Source organism: Nerophis ophidion, linkage group LG06, assembly GCF_033978795.1.
Source record: "Nerophis ophidion isolate RoL-2023_Sa linkage group LG06, RoL_Noph_v1.0, whole genome shotgun sequence".
Taxonomy (NCBI): domain Eukaryota; kingdom Metazoa; phylum Chordata; class Actinopteri; order Syngnathiformes; family Syngnathidae; genus Nerophis; species Nerophis ophidion.
This window is the reverse complement of record NC_084616.1, coordinates 25,704,301-25,728,933: the sequence shown is the minus strand read 5'-3', so window position 1 is coordinate 25,728,933 and position 24,633 is coordinate 25,704,301. Positions and strand designations below refer to the sequence as shown.

The 24,633-nt window shown below is 39.6% G+C and overlaps 1 long non-coding RNA gene across 2 annotated transcripts; it reads right to left on the bottom strand.

Annotated features, from left to right (window-relative positions):
* Positions 1-3,079: 3,079 nt before the first annotated feature.
* Positions 3,080-13,041, bottom strand: LOC133553908 (uncharacterized). Of its 2 annotated transcripts, XR_009807007.1 has the most exons (5): positions 12,950-13,041; positions 6,713-6,821; positions 6,395-6,515; positions 3,268-4,546; positions 3,080-3,197 (listed from the first exon to the last, which is right to left on the bottom strand). It is a non-coding gene; the product is annotated as an uncharacterized LOC133553908 (long non-coding RNA). The 2 variants fall into 2 exon arrangements; XR_009807006.1 differs by having other exon boundaries at positions 3,089-4,546.
* Positions 13,042-24,633: the final 11,592 nt, after the last annotated feature.

Below are 24,633 nucleotides of genomic sequence, written 5' to 3'. Positions count from 1 at the left end.
TATGTGCTTCTACTGCTATCTAAATGTATGCATCTGTAAAGCACTTTGAATGGTATTGAGTATGAAGTGTGCTCAATGAATAAACTTGCATAGCGTCTGAGCGGTAAAAAATTAGTAAAACATCAATACAGTATTTGTTTTCCAATTCATGGATGATTACGTGTGCCTCACAATACGAAGGTCCTGGGTTCGATCCCCAGGCTCAGGGTCTTTCCGTGTGGAGTTTGCATGTCCTCTCCGTGACTGTGTGGGTTCCCTCCAAGTAATCAGGCTTCCTCCCACCTCCAAAGACAAGTACCTGGGGATAGGTTGGTTGGCGACACTAAATTGGTCCTAAAGTGTGAATGTTGTCCATTTAACTGTGTTGGCCCTGCAATGTGGTGGCGACTTGTCCAGGGTGTACTTGTCCAGGGTGTACCCCGGTAGTACAGCTGGGATACCCCAGCTGTACTAACGGGCACACACACACCCCCCCCCATGGCCAAGCTGTAGTAAATGGATGGATGGAAGTTATTTTACCACCACTGGTGAAAAGGTACATCCGAATTGATGCTTTACCAGCCACGGATCCATCAATATGCTCCATCAAAATAACTCATCAAAGAATAAAACCTTTGAAATGATATCATGTAATTTGTTCACAAGTTCTTTTTCAGCTAGTTCTCGCCCTGATATTGTCACGTTAACTGATAAGCCTTACTTGGTGGTTGTGTGGTTTCATTGTCTATGCCTCTGAGCACTTCACAGCTTTTACCTTTGGACACTGCAGGTAGTTTGCAGTTCTGGACTACAGGAGCACTAAAAGAAAATACAAATCTGGTAACATTTATTTCTTTCTTAAGTCTACAGTTGTCATTTTTATTTTTCTTCTGTTTCTTGCAACAACAACTTTTGATTGCTAGTCCAGCTGCAGCAATCAGCGCACTTGTCACTGATCACAGGACCTGCTTTCATAAGCCTGCAGAACCCGCTATCCCACGAAATAACGTATTCAAGCTCAATGCATTGTCTCTCTTTGTTTCTTCCCCGTCGTGTTAAATTGTCTCCTGTCCTCTCTGTCGTCCTACCTGCAACCTGCCTTCTTTTCCACGTTACGAGCTGTGTGTCTTCTCTTCCCGTGTTCCCTCTGCTTCCCTGGCTGCCTCTTGGATCTCAACCTCCCGTCTGGACACGGACTTTTGACGCCTCTCTCTCGCTCCCGACTTCCTGTCTGTCTCACAGACATACGAGCATGCCCTGCCCCTATTAGATTTTCGCCTCTCGCTCAACACTATGGGTACACAATACAGTTGAATCCGACACATAGTCACACACCACAAACATTCTTGACTAGTTGTCACATTTCATTTAATGATATATACATTGTGTGTATATGTATGTATATATATGTATATATATATATATATATACATATATATATATATATATATACATATATATATATATATGCACATATATATATATATATATATATATATATACATATATATATATATACACATATATATATATACATATATATATATATATATATATGTATATATATATATATATATATATATACATATATATATATATATATATATATATATATATATATATATATATATATATATATATATATATATATATATCCATCTGCTTATTCCCTTTGCGATCGCTGGAGGTGCCGGTGCCTATTTCAGCTACAATCAGGCGGAAGGCGGCAGTCGCCACCTCATCGCAGGGCCAACACAGATAGACAGACAACATTCACACTCACATTCCCACACTAAGGCCAGTTTAGTGTTGCCAATCAACCTATCCCCAGGTGCATGTCTTTGGAGGTGGGAGGAAGCCGGAGGCAACCCACGCATTCACGGGGAGGACATGCAAACTCCACACAGAAAGATTCCGAGCCCGGGATTGAACCCTGACTACTCAGGATTGAACCCTGACTGCTCAGGACCTTCGTATTGTGAGACAGACGCACTAACCCCTCTGCCACTGTGAAGTCCTATGTATATATTTATTAATATATATATATATATATATATATATATATATATATATATATATATATATATATATAGGGCTTCACGGTGGCAGAGGGGTTAGTGCGTCTGCCTCACAATACAAAAGTTCTGCAGTCCTGGGTTCAAATCCAGGCTCGGGATCTTTCTGTGTGGAGTTTGCATGTTCTCCCCGTGAATGCGTGGGTTCCCTCCGGGTACTCCGGCTTCCTCCCACTTCCAAAGACATGCACCTGGGGATAGGTTGATTGGCAACACTAAATTGGCCCTAGTGTGTGAATGTGAGTGTGAATGTTGTCTGTCTATCTGTGTTGGCCCTGCGATGAGGTGGAGACTTGTCCAGGGTGTACCCCGCCTTCCGCCCGATTGTAGCTGAGATAGGCGCCAGCGCCCCCCGTGACCCCGAAAGGGAATAAGCGGTAGAAAATGGATGGATGGATATATATATATAGATACATATATATATGTATAGAGAGAGAGAGAGAGAGAGAGAGAGAGAGAGAGAGAGAGAGAGAGGGAGAGAGAAAGAGAGAGGGAGAGAGAGAAAGTTTATATAAAAATTCAGTTTAAACGACATCCTTACTGTCCGTGCCGTCTCCTCTTCCTGTACACTTAACACAATTTTTGACTTCTCATTTTAAGTTAAATCTTTTTTTTGTCCCATTCTTTCTGAAATAATGACACTGCTAAAACCACAACTGAAATAAGATGGAAAAGCATGAAATACTATGCTGAAGTTGGAAAATGTCGAACAATTGATTGATTCCTATCCAAAAATGGCCTATAACTTTAGTTGGTGAGGCAGAGTTTTGCCATCCGAAGAGAAAAATGTACAAGATTTGAAATTTACCAGAAAAGTAACATACAGTAAGACCAATTAGACATGATCCTAATCCTGACTACAGGTTGACCGGGGATGTTCTGCTAATTCCAGTGTGAACAGGAAGAGTTTAATAACACTAAGGATTTACAAACAGTAGGTAAGCATGAGGCTTGTTCTGAGAGCACAGTTCCATTTCAGAACGAAGCACAACACATAAAACACAAGTACAGTGCAGTGGTTCTCATTTGGAAACACTTTTATTTAAAAACAAATACTGTTTTCATCAATATAACAACCAAACCAATCATCTCACAAGATGTTAGAAGTATTTCCTGGAAGCTTGTTCCTAGATCTCCCAGAACCTGCACAAGAAAACATAATAAATAATCACCCACTGTTCCTTAGCACTGGAAATATTAAGTACCGGCTTACTAGGTCACGGTGCTCCTCTTTTCCCCTCAAATGGAATGTGTTTCCATGTAAGGATGAATGCTAACAATATCTTTGTGATCTACATAAATGTAACTTATTAATTTCCTTTGTAAAATAGGAGGTATAAAAGATGTAGTCATTTTTTGGAATTGTGGTTATAAATGGGGATGGCTACAGAGTCCAGTACTTTTATAGATAGAATTCGGTCAGTACTGGTGGGTATCGATTCTTGTAAAATCAAACAGTGCCATAATTTGATAACTTCAGGGCACGTGAGGTCACGTCCGGTTGCAGATGACCGGCTCAAACACTTGGCGGGCAAACGAGCACTCAAGCAGCACTCAGAGCAGACTTGGCCGATCTACCTCTATATGTTGAAGTTTTCAATTGCCAACAAAGCAAAATGCATAAACACAAGGTAAGGCCCCACTTTTCAAAGTATGCTAGCTTGATGTCGTGTCATATGCTACTGATTAGCCTTAGCAATTTTATATGGCAAGTTTAATACTTCTAAATTGGGTCACGAAAACTATAACTATGACGCACGTTACAATCAAACAACTGGTGTGTAATAAGTACAATACTTACATTACAAACACTTTGCAGGACTCAACAAAAGACAAGACTGGCAGATTTAACTTAATGGCAAAGACTATATCCTAGCTAGGCAACACACCGTAGCTATACACTACTGCTATCTAATACTTTGGAATTGCAACTGCATGCAAAGTTTACTATACAATACTTGTTAATGAGAGTCAGAACTTGAAGTTAAATAAATATATATATAACAACTGAACAACAGAGTTACTAAACTGTGTGTTAAAAGTTAAAAAATGGTTTTATTATTATACAGTTAACATTTATCAAACACACACTCAAAATTACTGAAAACTACCGCTATCGATTCCCAGGTATCGGGATTTGGTACCATATTGGTAATGTGAAAGGCACCCTTTCCTGTCTATAGATGATCAGAACATATTTTGTGACAACGTAATAGTGGTCCATATGGATGCCTGACAAGCACACAGGCAATCTAAAGGTGACAAAATATTGATCTAGTATGCATCACATTCTTCTTCACTCTTTAGCGATTTTCTCCTTACATCAAACCCTGAATTTAGACATTTCAAGAATGAAGACTGCGAGGGTTGCTCGCCAACACAGAAAAAAAATATAGTCTTGAATGGATACTTTAATGTTGCTGCCAATCGCTGTTGAACAGGCTTCACGGGGGAGGCCAGTGCCCACCTAAGCAAGTTGCATGTCACAGGACCTGGTAGATAAACATAGCCAGTCAGTCATGTGTTGTACAATACAGTTGGTGTTTGGTACAGTAATTACACACAAAAGCGCATTAAGGGGGACCCATGATATTGTCCTCTTCTCTGAGTTATAAATCTTGTTACAACGTAGGATATTCGTTGCAAACAATGTCAAATCATAAGGTTCATGCAAATAGACACAAGCCTGCATGTGGTATTAAATGCCGCAGCACATTCTACAAATACTAAAAAAAAAATTAAAAATCATAAAAATATGGAATAAAAGAGCAAACAGATCAAAAGTAATAGGAAAAAGTTGCAATGTTGACTGATAAAACAAAGCTGCCATGCAGACTGTTTTTTCCCCTTTAAAGCTGTTTTTGTTTAAAAAAGAATAACATATCAAAATCAATGTTGTTATGAATTATTGACCTCTTCAAGGCTCTGATTACTTCACATCAAATATTCCACTTTGAAATATTTTTTGGGGGAAATATTGCATATATTCTGTTTGTTTGCCATTAAAAGCAAAGTTTTCTTTGACAAAAAGGGCATAAGTTAAACATACAAAAATACATGAAAAAAAATATAAAATACATCTGAACTTGATTTAGAGATTTACACGTTGAAAGTAAAACATCGCACAACTTATTTTTAACAGTTTTACGAGTGGGGCCCCTGCGATGAGGTGGCGACTTGTCCAGGGTGTACCATGCCTTCCCTCCGATTGTAGCTGAGATAGGCTCCAGCGCCCCCCGCTGCCCCAAAGAGGAATAAGCGGTAGAAACGGATGGATGGATGAGTGGAGCCCTTTTGGATCCCCTAGAATTTTAGTAGGATTTTTTTTAACTGTCATTGCTCAAAAAATAATAATTAATTAAAATCAATGTTGTTATGAATTATTGACATTTAAAGCTCCAATTGCTTTACATCAAATATTCCACTTGGAAATTTGTTTTGGGTAAAATATTGCATAGTTTGGGTTTTTGCCATGAAAAACAGGGTTCAAAGAAAAAGGACATAAAAAAAATTAAACATTGATAGACCTGAAGTAAGAGTCAATAAAAAAAATAACAAAAACGATATATGACTTATTTTTAGAAATTATATGACTGAGACCCTTACAGGTTTCTGGGACCAGACTTAAGGGCAGCCCTGAAGGTAAAAAACAAAACAAAACTACAGTATATAATGTATTTGTTTTGAAAATGAAACATTTAAAAATGGTGTTTTGATTTTGCAGTTTTGGCACAGCCCTGCGCTAACCTGTTGCTGTAAGACGACACCATTCTCACATTACTGCTATGTTGTGTTGACCACAAGAGAAAACTGAAAGTGACAATTTATCAGTGTCATAATGGTTTATCTATTTATAAACGGTTGTCTGTGTAACATCAGTGTACATACAGGGAGTTAATAAATAGTTTTTGATCGAGCTGTACTTTGCTTACCTCATAAAAAGACATGGGTAAAATATTATTTTAATCTAACTGTGGGATGCGCACAGTAACAGCGATGTTCAACATGTAGGGAGATATGCTATAAAGTTTATTTTCATCTTCAAGGTATACTGTATATTTCAACAGTGTGCAGGGGCAGGGCATGCTGGGGTTCATTTGCATCTAAAAGGAGTACCTACCAAAACTAACAGGCGATCATAGATGTGAAAGTGGAGAAAGATGTACACAAAAACGTACACCAAAACATGTCCCCTACATTTTACTGTATTACTCGGGTTCCAAAGCGTACAAAATTTTAGTAGAAATAAATATGTTCAAATCTTTTAGCCACACTGGACCATAAGCCCCATATACAGTATATAGCGGTATGAAAGCTTTTGTAAATGTTTATGTACATACCTTAATTGTTTCCAAATGGTGATTAAACAAAACAGAAGTCATCGACATGGGCCCACTGGCTGGAAGCTTGCTCTCCGATCAGCTAAACAGACTCAATAACTCCACGGCGACGTTTAGAAAACTGAAACAATACAAAAAGAATGCCATTGTAAGTTAATAATACTTATACAGACACTTATAAACATGTTAGCACATTTGCTAATGCTAATGACACTGGCTTGATTGCACATACAAATATGCACTCAAACACTCCGACAAAAATCCCACATGGGACAGTTTAGTTAGTATGAATTGTTTTAGTTATACTGTAAAACTTACAAACGTTGCTTGAAATGATAAATGAAGAATCCTTTCGAGCAGAACCGCTATGGACGAAAACTTCTGGTTCAAGGAAGGAAACAGGAAGTACTTTTTCAACCCGCAGCACCTGCAGTGAGCAAACGCGTCCAATAATATGGCGCCATAGCACAAACAATAACACATCTTTTAAATGTCACCGTCTGTGTTCCATGAAAAATGTTTGTTGAATACAAAACGTTACGGCCGTAAGCAAATAGGAATCCATAAATTAGTCGCACCGTTTTATAATACGTAGGGTTCAAAGCATGGGGAAAAAGTAGTCCTTGATGGTCCAGAAAATACGCTATCTAGACTAATTTTCAATTTAGCCAGATTCTACTTTTCACATATTAACACAGTACTTGAATTTAAAAATAAATAATATAATAAATAATGTCTCCTGCTTCAGTCCATCAACCTTGCTGAGTTGGTGACATTTAAAATCATTGCTGTAAGAATATGGATGTTTGTAATTGAGCCTTGGTTCTGAGGAATTCTCCTCCGCAGAACAACTTCTAAAATATGCACAATGTATACTGTGAACATACTGGAGCCTGTGAATATTTTTATTCATCCAACTTATTGTATGAAACTGGACGGTCCAGGTTGTCTTAGAAGACGTTTCGCATCTCCAAGTAAGCTTCATCAGTTCATGCTCAAAGACTAAATAGGATAGCTACAGTTTGACTTGACTAGAGTTGTTGAAGTGATTCATTTCTCTCCGAGACATCTGCATGAAGTTTTAAAGTGTTACGGTGATGCTGAATGGCTTAAAATATAGAATAATATGCATGCTAATACATTTACTACAGTTTAAATGAGCAAGAATAATATCTTCAAGACAATGTGACAATCTGTTGATCGTCCACTGTGTGTCCAATGGCTTTAGATCCTACATGACATGCTAGAGGGAACTCACATAGGAATAGAAAGCCATATGACACAGTCGTGGGCTCATTTTAACAACACGTTGAGAAACGCTGCAGGAGGAGCTTGGAAGCAAAAAGAGGTAAAATAAGGGGCAGCTTCAGGATTTAAAACTTACATCCGCATGAATAATTAAACACAGTAACTGTAAGTATTCTTCAAAAGCCCTGGGGAGCAGAACACAACTGTCCTAGAAATAATAGTTTTTAAACTATTATATTCGGACTGCCAAGAATAACTAAAGCAGTGGTTCTTAACCTTGTTGGAGGTACCGAACCCCATTGGTTTCATATGCGCATTCACCGAACCCTTCTTTAGTGAAAAATAAAATGTTAGTTTTTTTTCCAATTCAAGACAAAGTTGTATGTTTTGGGTTACACTTAAGTATAGGAGAACATATTCTAAGTAACAAAGACTTAATTTAGAGTTACAGTATTTGGACACTAGGAGAACATATTCTAAGTAATAAAGACTTCATTTAGAGTTATTTGTTTAGGGTTAGGGCCATGGTTAGAGGGTTAGGGTTATAATAAGGCCATGCCGAATAAGGCATTAATTACTACTTAATGATTAGTTAAGAGCCAATATGTTACTAATTTGTATGTTAATAAGCAACTAATTAATGGTGAATATGTTTCCCATACTAAAGTGTTACCATGTTTTTTTACTGGTGCACAAAATGAACCGTGCATGAACATCACTTTGTTCAAACAACAAAACCAAGACAGTGCATAAACTCACAACAAATTACACACCTGGAAATCAGTCAGCTGTTGCCGCATCCGTAATATGCCAACAGGGAGAAGTTTGTATTTACACGAAGAGTCAGGTGTGTTTTGACCTCGGCCGAACCCCTGAGGTCAACTCACCGAACCACTAGGGGTCGATCGAACCCTGGTTAAGAACCACTGAACTAAAGTGAAGTCATGTGGTTAATCCCCCCAAAAATACCACATTAATCATGTAAACATGCAGATTGGTCACAGAATTTGTTTTGATCGCACATGCTCATTAACCTTAACCGTGGATGGTTACCTGAAAAGCGACGGCGTGTGTTGTTTTATGATCTGTGACCAGGTCAATGCACAAGTCCGTGCAAAGATGAGTGACTGGTGGGGTCGATGGTAGATTTCACTTCAAAATAAACCACGAAGGGACTTTAGATTATATTGTTACCAAGTTTTGAACAAATAAATAATGTGCATTGTGATAAAACATTTATAGGGCAACTAATATCCAAAACTAACTTTCCTCAGGTATTGGTATCTGTTTTTACGTCTTTGGTCTCAGCGTAAGTCCCATAAATTTAAAATTAAACCATGGAGGCATGTCGGACATATTTATAAAACAATCTTGCCTTCCTTCATACTTACTCCAAACAAGTCTTTTGGAATTTGCCCAAATGGTGACATTTTTCCTAGTGGTGATGTCAGTGGATACCTCCGTACATGATAGAAATCAAACCTAAGAGCTTTGAGTGTACACCATTGTAGTCTAAAGTTCCTTCTTCTTCTCTATTCTTTTGTTGTGGGGAACACTGGCTCGTACATGCACATGCATCCACCGCTGTTGTCATTTCTAATACAAAGTAGCATATATCTCAAGCTTATATCTTTCAGAACACTCGATAAGCCCTAAAAACAACTGCAACATTGCTGATAGTAGGGGTGTGGGGAAAAAATCGATTCGAATTTGAATCGCGATTCTCACGTTGTGCGATTAGGATTCGGTTCTCATTTTTAAAAATCGATTTATTTTTTATTATTTACTTATTTATCAATCCAACAAAACAATACACAGCAATACCATAACAATGCAATCCAATTCCAAAACCAAACCTGACCCAGCATCACTCAGAACTGCAATAAACAGAGTAATTGAGGAGATACAAACACGACATAGAACAAACCAAAAGTAGTGAAACAAAAATTAATATTATCAACAACAGTATCAATTTTAGTTATAATTCCAGCATAGCAGTGATTAAAAATCCCTCATTGACATTATCATTAGACATTTATAAAAAAAGAAAAAAAAAAGAAGAATAGGGCTCTACTACTTTACTAGCATGTCAGCAGACTGTAGTAGATCCTGCTGAAATCAGATGTATTGAATGAAAAGAGAATCAATTTGAATCGGAAAAATATCGTTTTTGAATCGAGAATCACGTTGAATCGAAAAAATCGATTTATAATCGAATTGCGACCCCAAGAATCGATATTGAATCAAATCGTGGGACACCCAAAGATTCGCAGCCCTAGCTGATAGGGAAACATGCTGTCGAAGTGCAGCCAAGTATATAAGATCATCCATAAAACGGCGCATCCTGAAGAGACAGTCAGAAAGTGTCTTGAAGACGGTCTGTAAAATAGAACTTATACAACATTTTGACCAAAAATACACTCTTACATGTGATGTAAACCACAAGGAAGGATTTTGAATGTAGGAACAAAAATCACAATGTCACCCTTTTAAAACAAATTCCTGAGTGACATTCTGACATGAAAAATGCCATTGTGTCCAAATATTGGGCTATTTTTCAAGTTAATTTAGATTATGCAAGTAAGCAATAACCTGTGATTAATCAGGATTAATTAATTATATTTTTTTCATTATGAACTGAGATAAATTCCAACACCTCCGCAACCCCGTAAGGGACAAGCGGTAAGGAAACGGATGGATATACATATATATTCCATCCATGGATGGATCCATAGATATCCATCCGTGGATGGATGGATGGAATATATATATGTACGTATATCCGTCCATCCATTTTCTACCACTGCTTGTCCCTATTGAGGTCGCGGAGAAGCTGGAGCCTATCGTGTGGAAAAATAAATATCTCTCTCTCTCTCTCTCTCTATATATATATATATATATATATATATATATATATATATATATATATATGTATATGTACATAGATGTGTGTGTGTATATATATATATATACATATATATATATATATATATATATATATATATATATATATATATATATATATGTATATATATATATATATATATGTGTGTGTGTGTGTGTACACATATATTAGGGCTGCGAATCTTTGGGTGTCCCACGATTCGATTCAATATCGACTCCTAGGGTCGCGATTCGATTATATATCGATTTTTTCGATTCGACGCAATTCTCGATTCAAAAACTATATTTTTCCCATTCAAAATGATTCTGTATTCATTCAATATATAGGATTTCAACAGGATCTACCCCAGTCTGCTGACATGCTAGCAGAGTAGTAGATTAAAAAAAGAAAAAGCTTTTATAATTGTAAAGGAGAATGTTTTATCAACTGATTGCAATAATGTAAATTTCTTTTAACTATTAAACGAACCAAAAATATGACTTATTTTATCTTTGTGAAAACATTGGACACAGTGTGTTGTCAAGCTTATGAGATGCGATGCAAGTGTAAGCCACTATGACACTGTTGTTCTTGCTTTTTTAAGTTTTATAAATGTTTAATGATAATGTCAATGAGGAATTTTTAATCGCTGAAATTATAACTAATATTGATACTGTTGTTGATAATTTTCATTTTTGTTTCACTACTTTTGGTTTGTTCTGTGTCGTGTTTGTGTCTCCTCTCAATTGCTCTGATTATTGCAGTTCTGAGTGTTGCTGGGTCAGGTTTGGTTTTGGAATTGGATTGCATTGTGATGGGATTGCTGTGTATTGTTTTGCTGGATTGATTAAAAAAAAGTGATTGTGTTATTCATTCATTGTATGTTACTATATATATATATATATTTATATATATATATATATATATTGTTTAATACTAATTTAAAATATTTCAGCAACAGGCTGCTATCAAATCACAAGACTCATACAACAGGCATGACCTAATAAGCCATTAATTAACCAGCATGGTTGCTCTATTAGACTATCTGAAGTATCAGGCACATTCTTTTGGATCATTTTCATTGACTCCAGCCATGAAGACCTGATCTGCTCATGCAGATGTGTACATAGGCTAGCACAGTAGCCCTTGTGCAAACAAGAAAAAGTGCTGTGTGCGGAGAGGAAGCAGGCTACTATGGAGGACAGAGGAGGCATTTATTGACATTGTATCAAGTGCAACAGAGGTATTTGAGGCACTGAGAGGCCAGGTATTTGTCAGTGTGTGATTCTTGTCTCCAACTCAAACAACAAAAGCCCCTTTGAGAAAGCCTGCCTTTTTTCTGAACATGCACACAGGGCTTCCTGTACTCCACTGCAACTTTGCAGTCCCACTATCTTCCTCTTTGCATGCACCTGTTACAAACTGGCAAACACAGCATTGGAAGGAAGCAAAAAACAAAGAAATCATTCCTGCATAATTTGTGATATTTGCCAGTTTTGGGTAATAATCATAAAAATGATTAGAGTCAAATATTGTTTTGGGTAACACTTAAGTATGGGGAACACGTATTCACCATTAGTTAGTTGCTTATTAGCATGCACATTAGTAACATATTGGCTCTTAATTAGTAATTATTAAGTACTTATTAATGCCTTATTATGCATGACCTTATTACACAACCGGTAAGCCATTAACTAAGAGTCTTCCCTCAATAAGCTCAAAATTATTGCTCATTAGTAGCCCTAACCATAACTCTTATATGTTCCCCTAGTGTCTTGTTACTTTAATAAGCAAGTACTTAATGGTGAATATGTTCCCCATACTAAAGTGTTACCTTTTTTCTGTTTGTTTTTAAACACATTTAGATTGATTTTGCTGCACCCTCACGTGGGACATTCAGCCGACCTCTGAGAGAAAATGTGCCACACTGATTGAGCAAAGTTGTTTATTCATGGCAGGCCACTTCCAAAAGGATCCCAGTGAGCTTGTGTTGATGCATATCTCAGCATAAATTACACAAACCCCGTGACAGCCTCTGTCCAGACAAGAAGGTGACTGTTAGCCACAGGGATGGATTAGCTCTAATCCCCAACATCATACATGCTCCCTCTCTGCTGGGAGCCAATTTAGACAATCGGCTCTTGCCAGATGTTTTGCGTCACATATCAAACATGTTGTCTGCAGGTAAAGCATAAGACATAAGGAGATGAAAAGAAAACGGCAAATGACTCACATTTAACTGAATCTAAATATAAAAGGGGCTCCACCTGATTCCCTATCCCATGCTGCACTCTGACACAAAAGCACCTTCCACTGGCAGACAGGCCCCCCCAAATGCATCAATAGTTTGGTTTTTCCAGCATGGAGTGAAACACTTCCGATGTTCTGTCCATGCATTCTTAAGATGGAAATAAGACCCTTACCTCCTTCTCCTGCATCCCTCGCTGGAGCCGGAATGGCATCCCCTCAGCCTGGTACTGTATGGAGAGACAATGGGTAGCGGAGGGGGGAGGAGTTACTATGCGAGCAGGAGGGAGTAAAAGCCCAATGAAAACCAGGAGAGAGAGGGTGAAAGGAGATCACCCACTCCTAATGCTCTCTAACCACAAATCTGGAGAAACGTTACGTGAATGGCAATTCCGCAAGAACCCCCCCCCCCCCCCCCCTCCCCCATCTCCTCTTGCCTGTAATGTCAGAGAAAACATCATGCAGAAATCCTCGGCTTCACGTGGGAAATGTTAAGGGGAAAAGAAGAGAATGGCGGTTCGGCTTTTTTTAAACAAGGTCCATTCTTCGGCTTTCTTTGAATTCATTCTTAAGACTCAAAGTTGGCAGAGTGCCCACGGGTCTTGGATAGATAAAAGAGGGGCTGAGGTAAGGGGTGGGGGGCTTTTCCATTGTGTTTGTTCCCTTCCTTTCAGGCCGGGCGCCCAAGTTGATCTTTGCAGCCAGTGAGAATATTTCAGTTATCTTTCACTGTCACAACTCACATTTCCACTGATGATGTCTTTCACTACCAGTTTTGACACCTGTGGTGCTCTCGGTCCAAAACACAAACAACTCCCGAGTCCTGTTTTGTTCACTCTCTTTGTCCGAGCAGTCCATCAAGACTATGAATGCGCAATGAAGACAGCAGGTGTTGTGACCCCCTCCTCCTCCTCTGTTAATGTGCGAGGGGGGGGGGTGAGCGAGCCGCAAAGTGAAAGCTCACACTATGAGACATGATGCAGTTTTTTACATTGGTCACCAGGTGTGAAGGTATAAGGCAAGTGTGTTTTTCACTAAAGTGCAGAATCAATGCTGTATAAGACAAGCAGGTTTGTTTTCTTTGTCGTCCTTCTCCGCCAGTGGTGTATGCTGGTCTCTCAAGGAGGGGAAGCTCAATTTTGGCCAACATCACAAAATGTGTTGGTTTATTTATACGTAAATTCTACCCTCCGTTCCTCTTTAAAAAAGTGATCTGTGACCCTGTAGTACCAAGAAGGCGTCTTTTCCAGCGATTTGACAAGTGTCCTCCCAATGGCCAGCAGAGCTTGGCTGCTTAAAGGGGAACATTATCACAGTTTCAAAAAGGTTAAAAACAATAAAAATCAGTTCCCAGTGGCTTGATGTATTTTTTGAATTTTTTTTCTAAATTTTACCGGTCCCCGAATATCCCTAAAAAAAGCTTTGAAGTGCTTGATTTTCACTATTTGCGATGCGACTATCCATTTCCCTGTGACGTCATATAGTGCTGCCAATGTAAACAAACAACGGCGAATACCACAACAAGATATAGCGACATTAGCTCGGATTCAGACTCGGATTTCAGCGGCTTAAGCGATTCAAAAGATTACGCATGTATTGAAACGGATGGTTGGAGTATGAAAGTCTTGAAGAAGAAAGTGGAGCTATTGAGCGAATAGCTATTGACGCGAATCATAGCCATAGCATGGCCGAATAGCTACGTTAGCATCACCGGTAAAAAGTGCGGACCAAACGATCAGGACTTTCGCATCTCGTGACACTGGAGCAACTTAAATCCTTCGATTGGTAAGTGTTTTTTTCGCATTAAATGTGGGTGGAAGGAAACGTAATATAGTTGCAAATGCATCTGCAGGTTATCCATACATCTCTGTGCCATGTCTGCTTTAGCACCGCCGGTAAATAGCATGTTAGCGTCGATTAGCGTAGCATGTTAGCATCGATTAGCTGGCAGTCACGCCGCAACCAAATATGTCTGATTAGCACATAAGTCAACATCAACAAAACTCACCTTTGTGATTTTGTTGAATTTATCGTTGCAAATGCACCTGCAGGTTATCCATACATCTCTGTGCCATGTCTGTCATCGCCGGTAAAATATGGAGACACTCTGGCACATTCAATGGGGGTCTGGCGGCAGACACTTTCGCATCTTCGGGCCAGTGGTACAACTTGAATCCCTCCCTGTTAGTGTTGTTACACCCTCCGACAACACACCGACGAGGCATGATGTCTCCAAAGTTCAAAAAAATATTCGAAAAAACGGAAAATAACAGAGCTGAGACCCGGTGTTTGTAATGTGTTGAAAATGAAAATGGCGGCTGTATTACCTCGGAGACGTCACGTTCTGACGTCATCGCGAAAAGAGCGATAAACAGAAAGGCGTTTAATTCGCCAAAATTCACCCATTTAGAAATCGGAAATCGGTTAAAAAAATATATGGTCTTTTTTCTGCACCATCAAGGTATATATTGACGCTTACATAGGTCTGGTGATAATGTTCCCCTTTAAACAGTCTTGGCCCATTGTGTTGGGGGTGCAAAACTTCAATCCATCCATCCATTTTCTACCGCTTGACCTTGGACAAGTCGCCACCTCATCGCAGGGCCATGACAGATAGACAGACATTCATCATTATCGGCGGTCACTCGAAAGAGTATATGACGATACTCCTGGTAGGGGTGTATCCCTTTATGGAGGATGCCTGTGCGTGACTTTGTTTAACGTGGGGAGACTTGTTCACAGACAGTCACCACACGATCCTTGACAGAATCGGGTCAGGGTCCAGTGGCATAGAGTCCAAAATGACTGAGGACCCTTTTCTGCTGCAGCCTTCCCCCGCCATCACAGCCGTTGTGGAAGTTCTTAAATCTACCGTCTCCCGCCTGCTCCTCCGTTGAGGACTTCATTGTATCCCTGGCTAGGGGGCAGTCAAGTACTAAGCCTTTGCCAAGGGCCACCTGAGGTATCAGGAGTAAAGGGGGTTTACCTCCTAGTGCCCCAAGACCCCATAGAGGAACCTCCACTGCAGGATTCCCTTTAACGTCAGGCCCAGGACACAGACGTTCACACTCACATTCACACACGAGGGCCAATTTAGTTTTGCTAATCAACCTATCCCCAGGTGCGTGTTTTTGGATTGAGCCGCAATAAACAGGAGAAGCTCCTCTCTACACCTGTAGAGATTTAGCATCAATCGTTGGTACTAATGACAATAGTTTGTACACCTATGTGCATTAAAAATGTAGGCTTGTTGTTTCCATTAAAAACACAAACATTCAAATTGTCTGCCATTATGTGCAGCTTGCTACCTAGCTAGCTCGCTAGCAGGGACTGGCGCGAGGCTAGTGGGACGTGTGTCCGCCTGTGAGTGCTTTCAGACGGTGGAAGGGGCTCAGCAGCACCCTCTGCTCGTTAGGGATAGAAACTGCAGAGTGAAAGAAGTCAGTCTCCAAACACAAAAAAACTCCAGAAACAGAAGCTCTGTTTGTCGCTTGTTGTTTTTAACAAAGAAAATGTCACTAAGAGGATCTGGAAAGTCTCCGGTTCAACTCAGAACAACAGAATGAATCAATGCTGAAAAATGCTACAATGGTGATTTACGATACAAAATCGCTGATTCGCTCATTTCGCTGTCAATCAAAAAGGGAATCAGCCTTAGACAGATAATCCAATCATCATGCAGAAGTTGAGCGTCCGGGCCAGCCGAGGCCAGCCCACTGCCCCATAGACCGCCGGAGACGCTCAGCGTGCAATGGGCGGGACAAAGCCCAGCATTTATACAATGACTTGTCTCATTTCGCAGCAGTGTTTGCTTTCCCATGGAAGTCTGTGGACGCGTAGCATTTATACTGTTTAAAGTGCTGTGAAGCTGCAGGAATGAGACAGACGAAAGCTGCGTCGTTACCAGTGATAAGAAGCTGATTCTGAACAAAAGAGGGCGTTGTAGCGCATATTTAGTCAATAACATGTACATACACACAACACTATATGTATATATATGTATATATATATATATATATATATATATATATATATATATATATATATATATATATATATATTTATTAGGGCAGCGAATCTTTGGGTGTCCCACAATTCGATTCAATATCGATTCTTGGGGTCGCGATTCAATAATATATCGATTTTTTAGATTCAACGCAATTCTCGATTCAAAAACGATATTTTTCATATTCAAAACGATTCTGTATTCATTCAATCATAGGATTTCAGCAGGTTCTACCCCAGTCTCTTGACATGCTAGTTGAGTAGTATTTTTTTTTTTAAAAGCTTTTATAATTATAAAGGACAATGTTTTATCAACTGATCGCAATAATGTAAATTTGTTTTAACTATTAAACGAACCAAAAATATGACTTATTTTATCTTTGTGAAAACATTGGACACAGTGTGTTGTCAAGCTTATGAGATGCGATGCAAGTGTAAGCCGCTGTGACAATATTGTTCTTTTTTTTAATTTTTATAAATGTCCAATGACAATGTAAATGAGAGATATAATTGCTAAAATTATAAATAATATTGATACTGTTGTTGATAATATTCATTTTTGTTTCACTACTTTTGGTTTGTTCTGTGTCGTGTTTGTGTCACCTCTCAATTGCTCTGTTAATTGCAGTTCTGAGTGTTGCTGGGTCAGGTTTGGTTTTGGAATTGGATTGCGATGTTATGGTATTGCTGTGTAGTAGTTTGTTGGATTGATTAAAAAAAAAATACAAAAATAAAAAAAAATCCATCCATCCATTTTCTACCGCTAATTCCCTTTGGGGTCGCGGGGGGCGCTAGTGCCTATCTCAGATACAATCGGGCGGAAGGCGGGGTAAATTGATTTTTAAAAAAATGAAAATCGATTCTGAATCGCACAATGTATTCCAATCGATTTTTTTCCCACACCACTAATACATATATATGTATACATCACTTATTTTTTCCCATTTCAGGGGAAGGTAAGCTTCCATTGTAGTCTTAAAACAATCGCCAATGTTCTCCACTAACCCCTTCTCTGCTCTCCTCGTCCTCCTCTGGCTTTTCCAGCTCATTATTATTCAGCAGGTTCCTCTCGGACACACACAGCTGCTCTGAACTCAACAACGGTTGCATGACGGGTGCGAGGTGTTGGAGGGGAAAGGATAGGAGCAGGGAGGATGATGCCAAAAGACATGTTGTGATAAAAGAAGGAGTGTACCGTGTCTGGGTCTGTGTACTGTTATCAGACAACTGCATGCATGGATTGGTCCCTCTCTATCGCTCTCTGGGCTTCAGTCATAAAAATAGTCTGGCTCAACGCGCAAAGAAACCTGTGCTGGGTTTTGAGATTTGTATTTTATCACACTCCAATGAGGTCAAATACTCAATCACTGCAGCAAAATATATTTTGATGGCATACTCACTGAACCTTTTAAACATGCCAGTGGGCTAAATGCTTGATTGCTTCTGTTTTGCAAAAGTAAATAAAAAACCTCTAAAAAAAATTGTATTTTCTTGGAAACGCTACTACAGTGGTGCAGAGTGTTTTATTAAAAGGGAAATATGATTATCACAATTTACATTTAACACACATCTTTGTGGTCTATATCAATGGTCTTCAAACTGAGGCCCCTTCTACACTATCCAGGGTAAATCCCACCTAACCTTATCCGTGTTCACACACAACAATGCGACCGTTTAAGACCCCCTTAACCTCCCCCCGTTAGCCGGTGCAGCGCGACCTAGTACGCATGCGGTAAAAAATGCGCATGTCATAGTTACCTCTGACTTGGAAGTGTATCCTTAACCTTTGCTTCAATGTAGACTATTTCCACATTTCATTTAACAGTAGACCTTGCTTGCCTCACCATCAGCAGCAGCAGCAATGTGAATAATATTGATGTTCCCCTTATGTTCGTAGGTACTTTATATTCTGATCGGAGCACCTGCCCCCTAAATTGTCTGTGCATGTCTGGTAGAGGTTTGTAGTTGTAGCATTACTCATTGCTGCAGCAGTCTAACGTTTTGTCAGTCACCAATATGGTTAGCTAGCACTTTATATTCAAACCGCCATTCTTTCTTTGGTCCAGGAACTTACTGCACCGTTTATTCTGCGCATGCTCACAATACCATTTCAGTGCACGCAGGCACATGACGTCACTACGTAAGATATTCAACATGGCTTTGCTGTTTATATTATTAAATGTGCTCAACACTCCCACTCAACGACATGTTTATAGCTCTATATAATGGTAAACAAAAACGATATACATAACTCCAAAATAAAACATTTTGGCATACTGGGAGTGTTAAAACTTCAAACTTATTTTCATTTGCCAGTCCACATCACTCTCCAAACAAATACCCCTTGAACTTCTCAAACTTAGCCTTTGTCACTGGCTTGGTAAAAAGATCAGCTACCATGTTTGCAGTAGGGCAGTATTCTATAGAAATTTCCTCTTCTGTGTGTGCAGATCGTATAAAGTGGTACTTTATATCTACGTGTTTGCTCCTCTGTCTGCATACTGGGTTCTTAGGTAAAGCTATTGCCCCCTGGTTGTCTTCATATATCTTGACTGGTAGATGCTGGTGACTACCATCTATTCCTTTAAGTAGTTGCACAAGGTACATACTCTCTTGAGTAGTGGCTGCTAATGGCATATACTCGGCTTCACAGGTGGAGAGTGCCACTGTTGGCTGTTTCCTGCTCTTCCATGATATAACTGGACCATTCTCAGTCAAGCTGAAACAATATCCAGTTTTGCTCCTCCTATCATTTGTATCAGCTGCCCAATCAGCATCACTATATCCCTCAAGCTTAATTCCTTTTTCACATTTCTGGAAGTGTAGTTGTTGATGTATAGTACCCTTTAAGTACCTCAATAGATGCTTTGCTGTAGCCCAATGCTGCTGCTTTGGTTCTGCTAGGTGTTGTGATAGTTTACTAACAACCCAGCTCAAGTCAGGTCTAGTACATGTCATAATGTAGATCAAACTACCTACTATTTCTCTATATCCAGTTGAATCAATAACTTCACCCTCATTGTCAAAGTTTAACTTTTGCTTGCATGGGGTGGATCTCGGCTTGCAGTCTGACATTTCAAATTTTGCTAACATCTTCTCTATGTGTTTCTTTTGAGTCATTTTGATCTCTCCTTCACTCTGTCTGAAATCAATACCCAGGAAGTGTTTAAGTGGACCCATATCTTTCATCTTAAACCTTCTCTTCAACGTTCCTTTACATCATAGAGTAAGGTGTTGTCACTTGCCGCTATGATTAAGTCATCCACCCATACTAACAGAATCACTTTCTCAATCTCAGATGGCCTGCTGTAGACACAATGATCAGCATCATTTTGGACAAAACCATTCTCTGTAAGGTGATCATGCAGTAACATGTTCCAGTTATGCCCGGATTGTTTTAAACCATACAATGACTTATTGAGTTTATACACTAAGTGTTCTCCTGTTTTTGATTTGACCTCAAAACCTTCCGGTTGTTCCATATATACCTCACAATCCATTGGAGCATATAAGTAAGCAGTCTTTACATCCATTTGGTGTAGGGTAAGGTCCTCCTGTACAGCCACCTGCATCAATGCTCGGACAGATGTCATGTTGGCTGTTGGTGAAAAAGTCTCTTTATAGTCAATCCCTTCCACTTGACCATAACCCTTTGCGACATATCTTGCTTTACAAGTCTGTATTCCATCTGGGCTCTCTTTCATTGCATATACCCAGCGACCTCCCACTGCTTGTTTGCCTCTTGGCAGTGGAGCCAGAGTGAAAGTTTCATTCTCTGTCAAAGAGTTCATCTCCTCTTTCATTGCATCAACCCACATTTTTGACTTCTTAGAGTCCATAGCCTCTGTAAATGTTTTAGGTACATCATATGCCACTCTGTAGAAATAATCTACATTCTCACTTTCATCAATATTACACTCAGCTTTACACTGGTACTCTTTTAAGTATTCTGGAGCCTTTCTCTCTCTTAGAGAATACCTCCTTTCTCCCGGTTCTCTCTGAGTACCACCTATTTTAGGCGACTTTGCCTCAGCAGTCTCCTCAAAACTAGACTCTTTACTATCATTAGGCTGTCCCTGATCTTGTTTGACTACCTTTGTTTGTGCATCTTCATAATTTTCAATCGCACTCCCCATACCACAATATGTCTGAGTGTGGCTATCTGCACTACCTTTGGTGATGAATTTTACCAGCCTATGTTTGTGAACTTTTTCAGTGTCAGGATAATACATGATATATGCTGGACTATACTTATCATAGCCTACAAAGATTCCCTTTTCGCACCTAGAATCCAGCTTCTTTTTATCCTGCTTGTATACGTAGCATTCGGATCCAAATATCTCCATGTTAGATATATTAGGTGTTTTTCCTGTGAAAACTCGATAAGGTGTCTGCTCTAGACGCTTACTGTAACACCTGTTGCGGATTTGAGCTGCTGTCTGTACAGCATATGTCCATAATTGCTTTGGGAGGTTACTCTCCAATAGCATGCATCGTGCCATTTCAAATAAAGTTCTCCAGTCTCTTTCGGCGGTTCCATTCTAATGAGGTGAGTAGGGTGCACTCGTCTCATGCCTTATCCCATTACCCCTCAGTAATGATTGGAACTCCTGCCCGGTAAATTCTGTACCGTTATCAGACCTTATGCACTTTATCTTTCCATAAGGAGCTACATCTGCTATGAATTTCTCTGTAGCTTTTGTTGTGTCACTCTTTGCTTTTATAAAGTGTGGAAAAATCATCCCGCTGTAATCATCAGTAAATGCTATTGCATATCTGTATCCATCTTTATCTGCTGGCTCTATAGGACCGCATAAGTCTGTGTGTACTATTTCTAGTACAGCTGTAGCTTTAGCGTCTGCTTGTCTGTTTCTACTTTGGGTAAACTTTCCCTGTGTACATATTTCACAGTTTTGATTGGACTTGTCATGTTTCCCTTTAATCGACATCCCTTTAACTACCTTTTCTAATCTTGCAACATCATCAAAGTTACAATGACCAAGTATCTTATGCCATGTTTGAATGTTATGACATCCATACACTTCATCAACATTATCCTCTACTGTGATAAGATAATACAGCCTACCATACACATCCATTTTGAATTTGGTACCATCCTTGTGGACCAGCCAGTTATCACCGTCCTTGAAGCGTAGCTCGGCTCCATTAGCCGTTGCTGAGTTCACTGAAAAGATGTTTTGTGGAAACGATGGGATGTAAAGCGCTTGTTTGAGCCTTGTTTTGACTCGTCGTCCTTCGCTGTTCAGCAGGTAGACTTCCGCGTTGCCTCTCATCTTTGCCATCCCGCTCACTTTGGTTCCATCGGCGAGCTCAATCAAGTGATCCTCAGGCCTGAAGCTTTTGTCGACTGTCTTGAACTTTGTGGCATCGTTGATCAAGTGTGTTGTGGCGCCACAGTCGACCATGAGACCCTTCTTGTTTCCTATTTGTGGAGGACAGTCACTCAATTTGAAGAAACAGAAAGATGTAGGTTCTGCCTCCCCATCAGCTTTCTTTATATGGTCACGGTCTCGTCCTCGACCGCGTCCCCTTCCCCGATGTGGTGTATCCCATTTTCGATACTCTCTTTTCGCCTGGGATTCGTCAGGGCATGTCCTGGCCATGTGTCCCTTTTTCCCACATGTGTAACACTCAACATCAGCTAGATCCATTTTCTTTCCTCTTCCTCTTCCATGTGATCTTGTTGCCCCGCTAGCCTTCATCACATTATCTTCTTCCGCATTCACGTCATTCTTCCCATATTTTTCTGTACTCTCATAACTTCGCAGTTTCGTTTTAAACTCGCCAAAAGTTACAGCGTCATTTGTTTGGGTAATGTGCACGACGAATGGCTTATAGGAGTCAGGTATCCCCTTTACTACCATGACTATTTGAAGCCCATCACTTATCTGTTCGTCTGCTCTTCTTAATGACGTGAAAATAGACTCTGCTCTAATAATATAGTCAGTGACAGTTTCATTGCTAGCCTTGTGGAGCGAGGAAAGTTCACAATACAAACTCACAACACGGGGTTTGTCCTTTCCCGCGTAATGCTGGTGAAGAATCTCCAGTGCTGCTCTTCCTTCACGTTTCGCGTCCCTCATTATCAGCTACAAACTCTTATTGTCTGGACACTGCACCAGTTCCGCATATGCCTCACCGTTCTTTGCTTCATCTTCTGCGAGAGCTTCTCCGTCTTCCTCATTTATGTGCGGGTATTCCAGGATAACTCCTCCGAGACCACGTAACTCCATGTACACGAGGAACCTCGTTTCCCAGAGTTCATAATTTTTCTCATCACCGTCGAATAAAAGTCTAAACCATCTTTGGCCTGAATGACTGGGCCCATAACCTGTAGCATTACTCAGTCTAACGTTTTGTCAGTCACCAATATGGTTAGCTAGCACTTTATATTCACGGGAGGAAATAAACAAACCGCCATTCTTTCTTTGGTCCAGCACCTTACTGCACCGTTTATTCTGCGCATGCTCACAATACCATTTCAGTGCACGCAGGCACATGACGTCACTACGTAAGATATTCAACATGGCTTTGCTGTTTATATTATTAAATGTGCTCAACAGTAGTATACCATAATAATTAGGAGACAATCAAGATATCTGTTTGTTAAAATGAAAAATGCATCTGTTTAACTATGGCCTGCATCTAATAGAGAGGAGACCATGATTTATCCTGATTGAATACATTTCTTCTACAGTGGTAACATTGTTCACTATTGTTATTGTTTCCCACCAATGAATCCTCTTCTGAAGTTTAGCATGTACAGGAGTCAAATCAGCCCTCTAACATGGATCAGCATATACACCCTTGCTCCATTTTTGTGGAGAACAAAGCAGCTGTTGTCGTCACAGGGTCACTGATACTGTATTCATCTTTTGAGTTAAGCCCCTGATGAAGTATCTGGATAGTAAGTACCATCCCTCAGCTGCATGTGGACTAAAGCATTGGGACACTATGGTCAAGTATTTGAAAACAGCTTCAGTTCACCTGGGAAGAGTCTGGTGAGTGCCTGTGAGGATTAGCCAGCATGAACCAGAAAACTTATTTGTAAATTCAGAGGTCAATAATGTTGGACCCGGGATTATATCTTATAGCTCGGTTGGTAGAGTGACCGTGCCAGCAACTTGAGGGTTCCAGGTTCCATCCTAGTCACTGCCGTTGTGTCCTTGGGCAAGACACTTTTACCACCTGCTCCCAGTGCCACCCACACTGGTTTAAATGTAACTTAGCAATTGGGTTTCACTATGTAAAGCACTTTGAGTCACTAGAGAAAAGTGCTATATAAATATAATTCACTTCACTTCACATGTTTCTCATACATTGACACATTTTTACAAGTGCATGATATCTGCTTTGCCGGCAGCTTTTCTAAAAATATATATAGGGTGCAGCAAATTCGGACTGTTATGCCCTATAGACGTCACATATCCTTGTCTCTGTTTTTGGAACAGTGGATGCACTGTAGGGTATGCCCATCTAGAACTGCAGCAAGTAAGCAGACATTGTGTATTAGACTTATGATTTTGGGGCGGACCTACAAAGATCCAAATACCCCCTCCTTCCTTAAATGCTTCTACATTACTAAGGTTGCATCTCTAACTGTTACCGGGAAAGCATTCCAGAGTACGGGAGCCCGAATACAAACCGTTTCCATATGAGTTGGGGAATTCTGTTAGATGTCAATAAAAACAGAATACAATGATTTGCAAGTCATTTTCAACCCATATTCAATTGAATGCACTACAAAGACAAGATAATTGATGTTAAAACTCATAAACTTTATTTTTTTTTTTTGCAAATAATAATTAACTTAGAATTTAATTGGTGTAACATG